Raw genomic sequence first — 17,352 nt, 5'->3', positions numbered from 1 at the left:
AGTCTAGACCTTAACCATTAGGCCATAGTAAGAGTCTAAGACCTTAACCATTAAGCAAGAGTAAGAGTTAAGCCCTTAACGACTAAGCCAGAGTAAGAGTCTAAGACCTTAACCATTAGGCCAGAGTAAGAGTTAAGACCTTAACCATTGGGCTAGAGTAAGAGTCTAAGACCTTAACCATTAGGCCAGAGTAAGAGTTTAAGACCTTAACCATTAGGCCAGAGTAAGAGTCTAAGACCTTAACCAGTAGGCCAGAGTAAGAGCAAAGACCTTAACCAGTAGGCCAGAGTAAGAGTCTAAGACCTTAACCATTAGACCAGAGTAAGAGTGAAGACCTTAACCATTAGGCCAGAGTAAGAGTCTAGACCTTACCATTAGGCCAGAGTAAGAGTCTAGACCTTACCATTAGGCCAGAGTAAGAGTTAAGACCTTAACCAGTAGGCCAGAGTAAGAGTCTAGACCTTACCATTAGGCCAGAGTAAGAGTTAAGACCTTAACCATTAGGCCAGAGTGAGAGTCTAGACCTTAACCATTAGGCCAGAGTAAGAATTAGGACCTTAACCATTAGGCCAGAGTAAGAGTTAAGACCTTTACCATTAGGCCAGAGTAAGAGTCTAAGACCTTAACCCTTAGGCCAGAGTAAGAGTCTAGACCTTGACCATTAGGCCAGAGTAAGAGTTAAGACCTTAACCATTAGGCCAGAGTAAGAGTCTAGACCTTAACCATTAGGCCAGAGTAAGAGTCTAAGACCTTAACCAGTAGGCTAGAGTCAGAGTCTAAGACCTTAACCATTAAGCCAGAGTAAGAGTTAAGACCTTAACCATTAGGCCAGAGTAAGAGTCTAGACCTTGACCATTAGGCCAGAGTAAGAGTTAAGACCTTAACCATTAGGCCAGAGTAAGAGTCTAGACGTTAACCATTAGGCCAGAGTAAGAGTCTAAGACCTTAACCATTAAGCCAGAGTAAGAGTTAAGACCTTAACCATTAGGATAGAGTAGCGTCTAAGACCTTAACCATTAGGCCGGAGTAAGAGTTAAGACCTTAACCATTAGGCCAGAGTAAGAATTTAAGACCTTAACCATTAGGCCAGAGTAAGAGTCTAAGACCTTAACCATTAGACCAGAGTAAGAGTGAAGACCTTAACCATTAGGCCAGAGTAAGAGTCTAGACCTTACCATTAGGCCAGAGTAAGAGTTAAGACCTTAACCATTAGGCCAGAGTAAGAGTCTAGACCTTAACCATTAGGCCAGAGTAAGAGTTAAGACCTTAACCATTAGGCCAGAGTAAGAGTTTAAGACCTTAACCATTAGGCCAGAGTAAGAGTCTAAGACCTTAACCAGTAGGCCAGAGTAAGAGCAAAGAACTTAACCACTAGGCCAGAGTAAGAGTCTAAGACCTTAACCATTAGGCCAGAGTAAGAGTTAGGACCTTAACCATTAGGCCAGAGTACGAGTTAAGACCTTAACCATTATGCCAGAGTAAGAGTCTAAGACCTTAACCAGTAGGCTAGAGTCAGAGTCTAAGACCTTAACCATTAAGCCAGAGTAAGAGTTAAGACCTTAACCATTAGGCCAGAGTAAGAGTCTAGACCTTAACCATTAGGCCAGAGTAAGAGTTAAGACCTTAACCATCGGCCAGAGTAAGAGTTAAGACCTTTACCATTGGGCCAGAGTACGAGTCTAAGACCTTAACCATTAGGCCAGAGTAAGAGTCTAGACCTTGACCATTAGGCTAGAGTAAGAGTTAAGACCTTAACCATTAGGCCAGAGTAAGAGTCTAAGACCTTAACCCTTAGGCCAGAGTAAGAGTTAAGACCTTAACCATTAGGCCAGAGTAAGAGTCTAGACCTTGACCATTAGGCCAGAGTAAGAGTTAAGACCTTACCCATTAGGCCAGAGTAAGAGTCTAGACCTTATCCATTAGGCAAGAGTAAGAGTCTAAGACCTTAACCATTAAGCCAGAGTAAGAGTTAAGCCCTTAACCACTAGGCCAGAGTAAGAGTCTAAGACCTTAACCATTAGTCCAGAGTAAGAGTTAAGACCTTAACCATTAGGCTAGAGTAAGAGTCTAAGACCTTAACCATTAGGCCGGAGTAAGAGTTAAGACCTTAACCATTAGGCCAGAGTAAGAGTTTAAGACCTTAACCATTAGGCCAGAATAAGAGTCTAAGACCTTAACCAGTAGGCCAGAGTAAGAGCAACGACCTTAACCAGTAGGCCAGAGTAAGATTCTAGACCTTACCATTAGGCCAGAGTAAGAGCTAAGACCTTAACCATTAGGCTAGAGTAGAATCTAAGACCGTAACCATTAGGCCAGAGTAGGAGATAAGACCTTAACCATTAGGCCAGAGTAAGAGTCTAGACCTTAACCATTAGGCCAGAGTAAGAGTGAAGACCTTAACCATTAGGCCAGAGTAAGAGTCTAGACCTTACCATTAGGCCAGAGTAAGAGTTAAGACCTTAACCATTAGGCCAGAGTAAGAGTCTAGACCTTAACCATTATGCCAGAGTAAGAGTTAAGACCTTAACCATTAGGCCAGAGTAAGAGTTAAGATCTTTACCATTGGGCCAGAGTACGAGTCTAAGACCTTAACCATTAGGCCAGAGTACGAGCAAAGACCTTAACCAGTAGGACAAAGGAAGAGTCTAAGACCTTAACCATTAGGCCAGAGTAAGAGTTAAGACCTTAACCATTAGGCCAGAGTGAGAGTCTAGACCTTAACCATTAGGCCAGAGTAAGAATTAGGACCTTAACCATTAGGCCAGAGTAAGAGTTAATACCTTTACCATTAGGCCAGAGTAAGAGTCTAAGACCTTAACCCTTAGGCCAGAGTAAGAGTTAAGACCTTAACCATTAGGCCAGAGTAAGAGTCTAGACCTTGACCATTAGGCCAGAGTAAGAGTTAAGACCTTAACCATTAGGCCAGAGTAAGAGTCTAGACCTTAACCATTAGGCCAGAGTAAGAGTCTAAGACCTTAACCAGTAGGCTAGAGTCAGAGTCTAAGACCTTAACCATTAAGCCAGAGTAAGAGTTAAGACCTTAACCATTATGCCTGAGTAAGAGTCTAGACCTTGACCATTAGGCCAGAGTAAGAGTTAAGACCTTAACCATTAGGCCAGAGTAAGAGTCTAGACCTTAACCATTAGGCCAGAGTAAGAGTTAAGACCTTAACCATTCGGCCAGAGTAAGAGTTAACACCTTTACCATTGGGCCAGAATACGAGTCTAAGACTTTAACTATTAGGCCAGAGTAAGAGCAAAGACCTTAACCAGTAGGACAAAGGAAGATTCTAAGACCTTAACCATTAGGCCAGAGTAAGAGTCTAGACCTTGACCATTAGGCCAGAGTAAGAGTTAAGACCTTAACCATTAGGCCAGAGTAAGAGTCTAGACCTTAACCATTAGGCCAGAGTAAGAGTCTAAGACCTTAACCAGTAAGCCAGAGTAAGAGTTAAGACCTTAACCATTAGGATAGAGTAGCGTCTAAGACCTTAACCATTAGGCCGGAGTAAGAGTTAAGACCTTAACCATTAGGCCAGAGTAAGAGTTTAAGACCTTAACCATTAGGCCAGAGTAAGAGTCTAAGACCTTAACCAGTAGGCCAGAGTAAGAGCAAAGACCTTAACCAGTAGGACAAAGGAAGAGTCTAATACCTTAACCATTAGGCCAGAGTAAGAGTTAAGACCTTAACCATTAGGCCAGAGTAAGAGTCTAAGACCTTAACCATTAAGCCAGAGTAAGAGTTAATCCCTTAACCACTAGGCCAGAGTAAGAGTCTAAGACCTTAACCATTAGGCCAGAGTAAGAGTTAAGACCTTAACCATTAGGCTAGAGTAAGAGTCTAAGACCTTAACCATTAAGCCAGAGTAAGTGTTAAGACCTTAACCATTAGGCCAGAGTAAGATTGTAGACCTTCACCATTAGGCCAGAGTAAGAGTCTAGACCTTAACCATTAGGCCAGAGTAAGAGTTAAGACCTTAACCATTAGGCCAGAGTAAGAGTTAAGACCTTTACCATTGGGCCAGGGTACGAGTCTAAGACCTTAACCATTAGGCCAGAGTAAGAGTCTAGACCTTAACCATTAGGCCAGAGTAAGAGTTAAGACCTTAATCAATAGGCCAGAGTAAGAGTTAAGACCTTAACCATTAGGCCAGAGTACGAGTCTAAGACCTTAACCATTAGGCCAGAGTAAGAGCAAAGACCTTAACCATTAGGCCAGAGTAAGAGTTAAGACCTTTACCAGTGGGCCAGAGTAAGAGCAAAGACCTTAACCAGTAGGACAAAGGAAGAGTCTAAGACCTTAACCATTAGGCCAGAGTAAGAGTCTAAGACCTTAACCATTAGGCCAGAGTAAGAGTTAAGACCTTAACCATTAGGCCAGAGTAAGAGTTAAGACCTTAACCATTAGGATAGAGTTGAGTCTAAGACCTTAACCATTAGGCCGGAGTAAGAGTTAAGACCTTAATCATTAGGCCAGAGTAAGAGTTAAGACCTTAATCAATAGGCCAGAGTAAGAGTTAAGACCTTAACCATTAGGCCAGAGTACGAGTCTAAGACCTTAACCAGTAGGCCAGAGTAAGAGCAAAGACCTTAACCATTAGGCCAGAGTAAGAGTTAAGACCTTTACCAGTGGGCCAGAGTAAGAGCAAAGACCTTAACCAGTAGGACAAAGGAAGAGTCTAAGACCTTAACCATTAGGCCAGAGTAAGAGTCTAAGACCTTAACCATTAGGCCAGAGTAAGAGTTAAGACCTTAACCATTAGGCCAGAGTAAGAGTTAAGACCTTAACCATTAGGATAGAGTTGAGTCTAAGACCTTAACCATTAGGCCGGAGTAAGAGTTAAGACCTTAATCATTAGGCCAGAGTAAGAGTTTAAGACCTTAACCATTAGGCCAGAGTAAGAGTTTAAGACCTTAACCATTGGGCCAGAGTAAGAGTCTAGACCTTACCATTAGGCCAGAGTAAGAGCTAAGACCTTAACCATTAGGCTAGAGTAGAATCTAAGACCGTAACCATTAGGCCAGAGTAGGAGATAATACCTTAACCATTAGGCCAGAGTAAGAGTCTAGACCTTAACCATTAGGCCAGAGTAAGAGTTAAGACCTTAACCATTAGGCTATAGTAAGAGTCTAGACCTTAACCATTAGGCCAGAGTAAGAGTTAGGACCTTAACCAATAGGCCAGAGTAAGAGTTAGGACCTTAACCATTAGGCCAGAGTAAGAGTCTAAGACCTGAACCAGTAGGCTAGAGTCAGAGTCTAAGACCTTAACCATTAAGCCAGAGTAAGAGTTAAGACCTTAACCATTAGGCCAGAGTAAGAGTCTAGACCTTAACCATTAGGCCAGAGTAAGAGTTAAGACCTTAACCATTAGGCCGGAGTAAGAGTTAAGACCTTTACCATTGGGCCAGGGTACGAGTTTAAGACCTTAACCATTAGGCCAGAGTAAGAGCAAAGACCTTAACCAGTAGGACAAAGGAAGAGTCTAAGACCTTAACCATTAGGCCAGAGTAAGAGTTAAGACCTTAGCCATTATGCCAGAGTAAGAGTCTAACACCTTAACCATTAGGCCAGAGTAAGAGTCTAAGACCTGAACCAGTAGGCTAGAGTCAGAGTCTAAGACCTTAACCATTAAGCCAGAGTAAGAGTTAAGACCTTAACCATTAGGCCAGAGTAAGAGTTAAGACCTTAGCCATTATGCCAGAGTAAGAGTCTAAGACCTTAACCATTAGGCCAGAGTAAGAGTTAAGACCTTAGCCATTATGCCAGAGTAAGAGTCTAACACCTTAACCATTAGGCCAGAGTAAGAGTCTAAGACCTGAACCAGTAGGCCAGAGTAAGAGTTAAGACCTTAACCATTATGCCAGAGTAAGAGTCCAAGACCTTAACCAGTAGGCCAGAGTAAGAGCTTAAGACCTTAACCATTAGGCCAGAGTAAGAGTCTAAGACCTTAACCATTAAGCCAGAGTAAGAGTCTAAGACCTTAACCATTAGGCCAGAGTAAGAGTTAAGACCTTAGCCATTATGCCAGAGTAAGAGTCTAACACCTTAACCATTAGGCCAGAGTAAGAGTCTAAGACCTGAACCAGTAGGCCAGAGTAAGAGTTAAGACCTTAACCATTATGCCAGAGTAAGAGTCCAAGACCTTAACCAGTAGGCCAGAGTAAGAGCTTAAGACCTTAACCATTAGGCCAGAGTAAGAGTTAAGACCTTAACCATTAGGCCAGAGTAACAGTTAAGACCTTAACCAGTAGGCCAGAGTAAGAGTTAGGACCTTAACCATTAGGCCAGAGTAAGAGTCTAAGACCTTAACCAGTAGGCTAGAGTCAGAGTCTAAGACCTTAACCATTAAGCCAGAGTAAGAGTTAAGACCTTAACCATTAGGCCAGAGTAAGAGTCTAGACCTTGACCATTAGGCCAGAGTAATAGTTAAGCCCTTGACCACTAGGCCAGAGTAAGAGTCTAGACCTTAACCATTAGACCAGAGTAAGAGTTAAGACCTTAACCATTAGGCCAGAGTAAGAGTTAAGACCTTTACCATTGGGCCAGGGTACGAGTCTAAGACCTTAACCATTAGGCCAGAGTAAGAGCAAAGACCTTAACCAGTAGGACAAAGGAAGAGTCTAAGACCTTAACCAGTAGGACAAAGGAAGAGTCTAAGACCTTAACCATTAGGCCAGAGTAAGAGTCTAAGACCTTAACCATTAGGCCAGAGTAAGAGTTAAGACCTTAACCATTAGGCTAGAGTAAGAGTCTAAGACCTTAACCATTAGGCCAGAGTAAGAGTCTAAGACCTTAACCATTAGGCCAGAGTAAGAGTTAATACCTTAACCATTAGGATAGAGTTGAGTCTAAGACCTTAACCATTAGGCCGGAGTAAGAGTTAAGACCTTAATCATTAGGCCAGAGTAAGAGTTTAAGACCTTAACCATTAGGCCAGAGTAAGAGTTTAAGACCTTAACCATTAGGCCAGAGTAAGAGTTAAGACCTTAACCATTAGGCCAGAGTACGAGTCTAAGACCTTAACCATTAGGCCAGAGTAAGAGCAAAGACCTTAACCATAAGGCCAGAGTAAGAGTCAAGACCTTAACCATTAGGCCAGAATAAGAGTTAAGACCTTAATCATTAGGCCAGAGTAAGAGTTTAAGACCTTAACCATTAGGCCAGAGTAAGAGTTTAAGACCTTAACCATTAGGCCAGAGTAAGAGTCTAGACCTTACCATTAGGCCAGAGTTAGAGTCTAAGACCTTAACCATTAGGCCAGAGTAAGAGTTAAGACCTTAACCATTAGGCCAGAGTAAGAGTCTAAGACCTTAACCATTAGGCCAGAGTGAGAGCTAAGACCTTAACCATTAGGCTAGAGTAGAATCTAAGACCGTAACCATTAGGCCAGAGTAGGAGATAAGACCGTAACCATTAGGCCAGAGTAAGAGTCTAGACCTTAACCATTAGGCCAGAGTAAGAGTTAAGACCTTAACCATTAGGCTATAGTAAGAGTCTAACACCTTAACCATTAGGCCAGAGTAAGAGTCTAAGACCTGAACCAGTAGGCTAGAGTCAGAGTCTAAGACCTTAACCATTAAGCCAGAGTAAGAGTTAAGACCTTAACCATTAGGCCAGAGTAAGAGTCTAGACCCTACCATTAGGCCAGAGTAAGAGTTAAGACCTTAACCATTATGCCAGAGTAAGAGTCTAAGACCTTAACCAGTAGGCCAGAGTAAGAGCTTAAGACCTTAACCATTAGGCCAGAGTAAGAGTTAAGACCTTAACCATTAGGCCAGAGTAACAGTTAAGACCTTAACCAGTAGGCCAGAGTAAGAGTTAGGACCTTAACCATTAGGCCAGAGTAAGAGTCTAAGACCTTAACCAGTAGGCTAGAGTCAGAGTCTAAGACCTTAACCATTAAGCCAGAGTAAGAGTTAAGACCTTAACCATTAGGCCAGAGTAAGAGTCTAGACCTTGACCATTAGGCCAGAGTAATAGTTAAGCCCTTAACCACTAGGCCAGAGTAAGAGTCTAGACCTTAACCATTAGACCAGAGTAAGAGTTAAGACCTTAACCATTAGGCCAGAGTAAGAGTTAAGACCTTTACCATTGGGCCAGGGTACGAGTCTAAGACCTTAACCATTAGGCCAGAGTAAGAGCAAAGACCTTAACCAGTAGGACAAAGGAAGAGTCTAAGACCTTAACCATTAGGCCAGAGTAAGAGTCTAAGACCTTAACCATTAGGCCAGAGTAAGAGTTAAGACCTTAACCATTAGGCTAGAGTAAGAGTCTAAGACCTTAACCATTAGGCCAGAGTAAGAGTCTAAGACCTTAACCATTAGGCCAGAGTAAGAGTTAATACCTTAACCATTAGGATAGAGTTGAGTCTAAGACCTTAACCATTAGGCCGGAGTAAGAGTTAAGACCTTAATCATTAGGCCAGAGTAAGAGTTTAAGACCTTAACCATTAGGCCAGAGTAAGAGTTTAAGACCTTAACCATTAGGCCAGAGTAAGAGTTAAGACCTTAACCATTAGGCCAGAGTACGAGTCTAAGACCTTAACCATTAGGCCAGAGTAAGAGCAAAGACCTTAACCATAAGGCCAGAGTAAGAGTCAAGACCTTAACCATTAGGCCAGAATAAGAGTTAAGACCTTAATCATTAGGCCAGAGTAAGAGTTTAAGACCTTAACCATTAGGCCAGAGTAAGAGTTTAAGACCTTAACCATTAGGCCAGAGTAAGAGTCTAGACCTTACCAAGATAGGGGACATAACTGACCAGAAAAATCCATATTTCCACATTCCCCTATCAGCCAGGTTCATGTGGTAAATAAAATTCCTTTACCGGGACTTAATTTGATACATAAACATAATAAAATAGCTCAGTAAAATGAGAGGCAGAATCCGTGGTATTAGAGGTTCGGAATGGGCTTTATTCCAGTGATCGATTATAATCGGTTGCTCCAAGTTCCATCACCACGGGGGTTCAGGAAGTGAAGTACATACATTATTGACAAGAAATGACTTTTATAGTACATACATTACAATGAAGCGAATGCAGTAGGCGTAACAGTTGATAAGGAAAATGACGATTTATCTGCGTAACCAAAAATGGGTGTAATAAGGAGTAAAAAGGAACATAATTGGTTATGATGTCACATATAGGTGGATCTATAAGATAATACTTGGCATAGATGCGCGCGCAGCAGTATGACGTGCGATTGACGTGCGACTAGGGGGTGAAGGGGACTTGGCATTTAGCTCTACATGTGGAGACAAGAAGCCTGGGGGGTCAAGTCAACCTAATCCCAAATCATATCTAACATCCTATGTTTAAAGAACTATGTTATCCACGAAAGAAGGACTCTCGGACAGAATCTATTCTATACTGACTGTGCGTGCGTGTACAAGCGTCTAAGTGTCTACACTGAATGCGAGGGGGTAGGAATATTCCATGGTAACAGGACTATGAATTACTTGCATAAGGGCAGAGAAGCCGGGCCTTTTGCTCGGTAACTGGGAGAATGTTTACTTAAACTACTAGGCAGGAATGCATCGGCTGAGGGGGAAGCAGATAATTCGAAGGTGAAATACAGTTCTTGGCAGAGAATAGGCTGATGTCAGGCTTCGTGAGCCGCGCAGAGAATGAGACAAAGTTCATGGTCACAGATGCAGGCTCAGACTGGAGCTTTCAGAGGCAGAAGGCAAGAGGAGTTTGATGACAGAATCAGGGCCTACTTGCCTGGACTGCAAAATGGCATAAGTGAACCATATAAAGTCGGTGGCCTTTCATATTTAGGAATGGAATATCCGGCCTATTCATGGCGGATCTAACAGAGGACATGTTGTCGGTGGACGCACATGTATTTGCGTCTTCATAACTGGAACTGGAGGGAAACATACATGTACTTGTGACATGCACATGGAACCGTTGGGGTCCAAGATAGGGGACATAACTGACCAGAAAAATCCATATTTCCACAGTAAGAGCAAAGACCTTAACCATAAGGCCAGAGTAAGAGTCAAGACCTTAACCATTAGGCCAGAATAAGAGTTAAGACCTTAATCATTAGGCCAGAGTAAGAGTTTAAGACCTTAACCATTAGGCCAGAGTAAGAGTTTAAGACCTTAACCATTAGGCCAGAGTAAGAGTCTAGACCTTACCATTAGGCCAGAGTTAGAGTCTAAGACCTTAACCATTAGGCCAGAGTAAGAGTTAAGACCTTAACCATTAGGCTATAGTAAGAGTCTAGACCTTAACCATTAGGCCAGAGTAAGAGTAAAGACCTTAACCAGTAGGCCAGAGTAAGAGTTAAGACCTTAACCATTAAGCCAAAGTAAGAGTTAAGACCTTAACCAATAGGCCAGAGTAAGAGTTAGGACCTTAACCATTAGGCCAGAGTAAGAGTCTAAGACCTGAACCAGTAGGCTAGAGTCAGAGTCTAAGACCTTAACCATTAAGCCAGAGTAAGAGTTAAGACCTTAACCATTAGGCCAGAGTAAGAGTCTAGACCTTAACCATTAGGCCAGAGTAAGAGTTAAGACCTTAACCATTAGGCCAGAGTAAGAGTTAAGACCTTAACCATTAGGCCGGAGTAAGAGTTAAGACCTTTACCATTGGGCCAGGGTACGAGTCTAAGACCTTAACCATTAGGCCAGAGTAAGAGCAAAGACCTTAACCAGTAGGACAAAGGAAGAGTCTAAGACCTTAACCATTAGGCCAGAGTAAGAGTTAATACCTTAGCCATTATGCCAGAGTAAGAGTCTAACACCTTAACCATTAGGCCAGAGTAAGAGTCTAAGACCTGAACCAGTAGGCTAGAGTCAGAGTCTAAGACCTTAACCATTAAGCCAGAGTAAGAGTTAAGACCTTAACCATTAGGCCAGAGTAAGAGTCTAGACCTTAACCATTAGGCCAGAGTAAGAGTTAAGACCTTAACCATTAGGCCAGAGTAAGAGTTAAGACCTTTACCATTGGGCCAGAGTACGAGTCTAAGACCTTAACCATTAGGCCAGAGTAAGAGTTAAGACCTTAATCATTAGGCCAGAGTAAGAGTTTAAGACCTTAACCATTAGGCCAGAGTAAGAGTTTAAGACCTTAACCATTAGGCCAGAGTAAGAGTCTAGACCTTAACCATTAGGCCAGAGTAAGAGTCTAAGACCTTAACCATAAGGCCATAGTAGGAGCCTAAGACCTTAACCAATAAGCCAGAGTAAGAGCAAAGACCTTAACCATTAGGCCAGAGTAAGAGTTAAGACCTTAACCATTAGTCCAGAGTAAGAGTTAAGACCTTAACCATTAGGCCAGAGTAAGAGTCTAAGACCTTAATCATAAGGCCATAGTAGGAGTCTAAGACCTTAACCAATAGGCCAGAGTAAGAGCAAAGACCTTAACCAGTAGTCCAGAGTAAGAGTCTAAGACCTTAACCAGTAGGCCAGAGTAAGAGTCTAAGCCCTTAATCATAAGGCCATAGTAGGAGTCTAAGACCTTAACCAATAGGCCAGAGTAAGAGCAAAGACCTTAACCAGTAGGCCAGAGTAAGTGTCTAAGACCTTAACCATTAGGCCAGAGTAAGAGTGAAGACCTTAACCATTAGGCCAGAGTAAGAGTCTAGACCTTACCATTAGGCCAGAGTAAGAGTTAAGACCTTAACCATTAGGCCAGAGTAAGAGTCTAGACCTTAACCATTAGGCCAGAGTACGAGTTAAGACCTTAACCATTATGCCAGAGTAAGACTCTAACACCTTAACCATTATGCCGGAGTTAGAGTCTAAGACCTTAACCAGTAGGCTAGAGTCAGAGTCTAAGACCTTAACCATTAAGCCAGAGTAAGAGTTAAGAACATAACCATTAGGCCAGAGTAAGAGTCTAGACCTTGACCATTAGGCCAGAGTAAGAGTTAAGACCTTAACCATTAGGCCAGAGTAAGAGTCTAGACCTTAACCATTAGGCCATAGTAAGAGTTAAGACCTTAACCATTCGGCCAGAGTAAGAGTTAAGACCTTTACCATTGGGCCAGAGTACGAGTCTAAGACCTTAACCATTATGCCAGAGTAAGAGCAAATACCTTAACCAGTAGGACAAAGGAAGAGTCTAAGACCTTAACCACTAGGCCAGAGTAAGAGTCTAAGACCTTAACCATTAGGCCAGAGTAAGAGTTAGGACCTTAACCATTAGGCCAGAGTACGAGATAAGACCTTAACCATTATGCCAGAGTAAGAGTCTAGACCTTGACCATTAGGCCAGAGTAAGAGTTAAGACCTTAACCATTAGGCCAGAGTAAGAGTCTAGACCTTAACCATTAGGTCAGAGTAAGAGTTAAGACCTTAACCATTCGGCCAGAGTAAGAGTTAAGACCTTTACCATTGGGCCAGAGTACGAGTCTATGACCTTAAGTATTAGGCCAGAGTAAGAGCAAAGAACTTAACCAGTAGGACAAATGAAGAGTCTAAGACCTTAACCATTAGGCCAGAGTAAGAGTCTAAGACCTTAACCCTTAGGCCAGAGTAAGAGTTAAGACCTTAACCATTAGGCCAGAGTAAGAGTCTAGACCTTGACCATTAGGCCAGAGTAAGAGTTAAGACCTTACCCATTAGGCCAGAGTAAGAGTCTAGACCTTATCCATTAGGCCAGAGTTAGAGTCTAAGACCTTAACCATTAGGCCAGAGTAAGAGTCTAAGACCTTAACCATTAGGCCAGAGTAAGAGTTAAGACCTTAACCATTAGGATAGAGTAGAGTCTAAGACCTTAACCATTAGGCCGGAGTAAGAGTTAAGACCTTAACCATTAGGCCAGAGTAAGAGTTTAAGACCTTAACCATTAGGCCAGAGTAAGAGTCTAAGACCTTAACCAGTAGGCCAGAGTAAGAGCAAAGACCTTAACCAGTAGGCCAGAGTAAGAGTCTAGACCTTACCATTAGGCCAGAGTAAGAGCTAAGACCTTAACTATTAGGCTAGAGTAGAATCTAAGACCGTAACCATTAGGCCAGAGTAGGAGATAAGACCTTAACCATTAGGCCAGAGTAAGAGTCTAGACCTTAACCATGAGGCCAGAGTAAGAGTGAAGACCTTAACCATTAGGCCAGAGTAAGAGTCTAGACCTTACCATTAGGCCAGAGTAAGAGTCTAAGACCTTAACCATTAGGCCAGAGTAAGAGTCTAGACCTTAACTATTAGGCCAGAGTAAGAGTTAAGACCTTAACCATTAGGCCAGAGTAAGAGTTAAGACCTTTACCATTGGGCCAGAGTACGGGTCTAAGACCTTAACCATTAGGCCAGAGTACGAGCAAAGACCTTAACCAGTAGGACAAAGGAAGAGTCTAAGACCTTAACCCTTAGGCAAGAGTAAGAGTCAAGACCTTAACCATTAGGCCAGAGTAAGAGTCTAGACCTTGACCATTAGGCCAGAGTAAGAGTTAAGACCTTAACCATTAGGCCAGAGTAAGAGTCTAGACCTTAACCATTAGGCCAGAGTAAGAGTCTAAGACCTTAACCAGTAGGCTAGAGTCTGAGTCTAAGACCTTAACCATTAAGCCAGAGTAAGAGTTACGACCTTAACCATTAGGCCAGAGTAAGAGTCTAGACCTTGACCATTAGGCCAGAGTAAGAGTTAAGACCTTAACCATTCGGCCAGAGTAAGAGTTAAGACCTTTACCATTAGGCCAGAGTAAGAGTCTAGACCTTGACCATTAGGCCAGAGTAAGAGTTAAGACCTTAACCATTAGGCTAGAGTCTGAGTCTAAGACCTTAACCATTAAGCCAGAGTAAGAGTTAAGATCTTAACCATTAGGCCAGAGTAAGAGTCTAGACCTTAACCATTAGGCCAGAGTAAGAGTTAAGACCTTAACCATTCGGCCAGAGTAAGAGTTAAGACCTTTACCATTAGGCCAGAGTAAGAGTCTAGACCTTGACCATTAGGCCAGAGTAAGAGTTAAGACCTTAACCATTAGGCCAGAGTAAGAGTCTAGACCTTAACCATTAGGCCATAGTAAGAGTCTAAGACCTTAACCATTAAGCAAGAGTAAGAGTTAAGCCCTTAACGACTAAGCCAGAGTAAGAGTCTAAGACCTTAACCATTAGGCCAGAGTAAGAGTTAAGACCTTAACCATTGGGCTAGAGTAAGAGTCTAAGACCTTAACCATTAGGCCAGAGTAAGAGTTTAAGACCTTAACCATTAGGCCAGAGTAAGAGTCTAAGACCTTAACCAGTAGGCCAGAGTAAGAGCAAAGACCTTAACCAGTAGGCCAGAGTAAGAGTCTAAGACCTTAACCATTAGACCAGAGTAAGAGTGAAGACCTTAACCATTAGGCCAGAGTAAGAGTCTAGACCTTACCATTAGGCCAGAGTAAGAGTCTAGACCTTACCATTAGGCCAGAGTAAGAGTTAAGACCTTAACCAGTAGGCCAGAGTAAGAGTCTAGACCTTACCATTAGGCCAGAGTAAGAGTTAAGACCTTAACCATTAGGCCAGAGTGAGAGTCTAGACCTTAACCATTAGGCCAGAGTAAGAATTAGGACCTTAACCATTAGGCCAGAGTAAGAGTTAAGACCTTTACCATTAGGCCAGAGTAAGAGTCTAAGACCTTAACCCTTAGGCCAGAGTAAGAGTTAAGACCTTAACCATTAGGCCAGAGTAAGAGTCTAGACCTTGACCATTAGGCCAGAGTAAGAGTTAAGACCTTAACCATTAGGCCAGAGTAAGAGTCTAGACCTTAACCATTAGGCCAGAGTAAGAGTCTAAGACCTTAACCAGTAGGCTAGAGTCAGAGTCTAAGACCTTAACCATTAAGCCAGAGTAAGAGTTAAGACCTTAACCATTAGGCCAGAGTAAGAGTCTAGACCTTGACCATTAGGCCAGAGTAAGAGTTAAGACCTTAACCATTAGGCCAGAGTAAGAGTCTAGACGTTAACCATTAGGCCAGAGTAAGAGTCTAAGACCTTAACCATTAAGCCAGAGTAAGAGTTAAGACCTTAACCATTAGGATAGAGTAGCGTCTAAGACCTTAACCATTAGGCCGGAGTAAGAGTTAAGACCTTAACCATTAGGCCAGAGTAAGAATTTAAGACCTTAACCATTAGGCCAGAGTAAGAGTCTAAGACCTTAACCATTAGACCAGAGTAAGAGTGAAGACCTTAACCATTAGGCCAGAGTAAGAGTCTAGACCTTACCATTAGGCCAGAGTAAGAGTTAAGACCTTAACCATTAGGCCAGAGTAAGAGTCTAGACCTTAACCATTAGGCCAGAGTAAGAGTTAAGACCTTAACCATTAGGCCAGAGTAAGAGTTTAAGACCTTAACCATTAGGCCAGAGTAAGAGTCTAAGACCTTAACCAGTAGGCCAGAGTAAGAGCAAAGAACTTAACCACTAGGCCAGAGTAAGAGTCTAAGACCTTAACCATTAGGCCAGAGTAAGAGTTAGGACCTTAACCATTAGGCCAGAGTACGAGTTAAGACCTTAACCATTATGCCAGAGTAAGAGTCTAAGACCTTAACCAGTAGGCTAGAGTCAGAGTCTAAGACCTTAACCATTAAGCCAGAGTAAGAGTTAAGACCTTAACCATTAGGCCAGAGTAAGAGTCTAGACCTTAACCATTAGGCCAGAGTAAGAGTTAAGACCTTAACCATCGGCCAGAGTAAGAGTTAAGACCTTTACCATTGGGCCAGAGTACGAGTCTAAGACCTTAACCATTAGGCCAGAGTAAGAGTCTAGACCTTGACCATTAGGCTAGAGTAAGAGTTAAGACCTTAACCATTAGGCCAGAGTAAGAGTCTAAGACCTTAACCCTTAGGCCAGAGTAAGAGTTAAGACCTTAACCATTAGGCCAGAGTAAGAGTCTAGACCTTGACCATTAGGCCAGAGTAAGAGTTAAGACCTTACCCATTAGGCCAGAGTAAGAGTCTAGACCTTATCCATTAGGCAAGAGTAAGAGTCTAAGACCTTAACCATTAAGCCAGAGTAAGAGTTAAGCCCTTAACCACTAGGCCAGAGTAAGAGTCTAAGACCTTAACCATTAGTCCAGAGTAAGAGTTAAGACCTTAACCATTAGGCTAGAGTAAGAGTCTAAGACCTTAACCATTAGGCCGGAGTAAGGGTTAAGACCTTAACCATTAGGCCAGAGTAAGAGTTTAAGACCTTAACCATTAGGCCAGAGTAAGAGTCTAAGACCTTAACCAGTAGGCCAGAGTAAGAGCAACGACCTTAACCAGTAGGCCAGAGTAAGAGTCTAGACCTTACCATTAGGCCAGAGTAAGAGCTAAGACCTTAACCATTAGGCTAGAGTAGAATCTAAGACCGTAACCATTAGGCCAGAGTAGGAGATAAGACCTTAACCATTAGGCCAGAGTAAGAGTCTAGACCTTAACCATTAGGCCAGAGTAAGAGTGAAGACCTTAACCATTAGGCCAGAGTAAGAGTCTAGACCTTACCATTAGGCCAGAGTAAGAGTTAAGACCTTAACCATTAGGCCAGAGTAAGAGTCTAGACCTTAACCATTATGCCAGAGTAAGAGTTAAGACCTTAACCATTAGGCCAGAGTAAGAGTTAAGATCTTTACCATTGGGCCAGAGTACGAGTCTAAGACCTTAACCATTAGGCCAGAGTACGAGCAAAGACCTTAACCAGTAGGACAAAGGAAGAGTCTAAGACCTTAACCATTAGGCCAGAGTAAGAGTTAAGACCTTAACCATTAGGCCAGAGTGAGAGTCTAGACCTTAACCATTAGGCCAGAGTAAGAATTAGGACCTTAACCATTAGGCCAGAGTAAGAGTTAATACCTTTACCATTAGGCCAGAGTAAGAGTCTAAGACCTTAACCCTTAGGCCAGAGTAAGAGTTAAGACCTTAACCATTAGGCCAGAGTAAGAGTCTAGACCTTGACCATTAGGCCAGAGTAAGAGTTAAGACCTTAACCATTAGGCCAGAGTAAGAGTCTAGACCTTAACCATTAGGCCAGAGTAAGAGTCTAAGACCTTAACCAGTAGGCTAGAGTCAGAGTCTAAGACCTTAACCATTAAGCCAGAGTAAGAGTTAAGACCTTAACCATTATGCCTGAGTAAGAGTCTAGACCTTGACCATTAGGCCAGAGTAAGAGTTAAGACCTTAACCATTAGGCCAGAGTAAGAGTCTAGACCTTAACCATTAGGCCAGAGTAAGAGTTAAGACCTTAACCATTCGGCCAGAGTAAGAGTTAACACCTTTACCATTGGGCCAGAATACGAGTCTAAGACTTTAACTATTAGGCCAGAGTAAGAGCAAAGACCTTAACCAGTAGGACAAAGGAAGATTCTAAGACCTTAACCATTAGGCCAGAGTAAGAGTCTAGACCTTGACCATTAGGCCAGAGTAAGAGTTAAGACCTTAACCATTAGGCC

This window comes from Triturus cristatus, chromosome 7 (assembly GCF_964204655.1).
Source record: "Triturus cristatus chromosome 7, aTriCri1.1, whole genome shotgun sequence".
Taxonomy (NCBI): domain Eukaryota; kingdom Metazoa; phylum Chordata; class Amphibia; order Caudata; family Salamandridae; genus Triturus; species Triturus cristatus.
The sequence above is the reverse complement of the archived record's forward strand: the minus strand, read 5'-3'. Positions refer to the sequence as shown.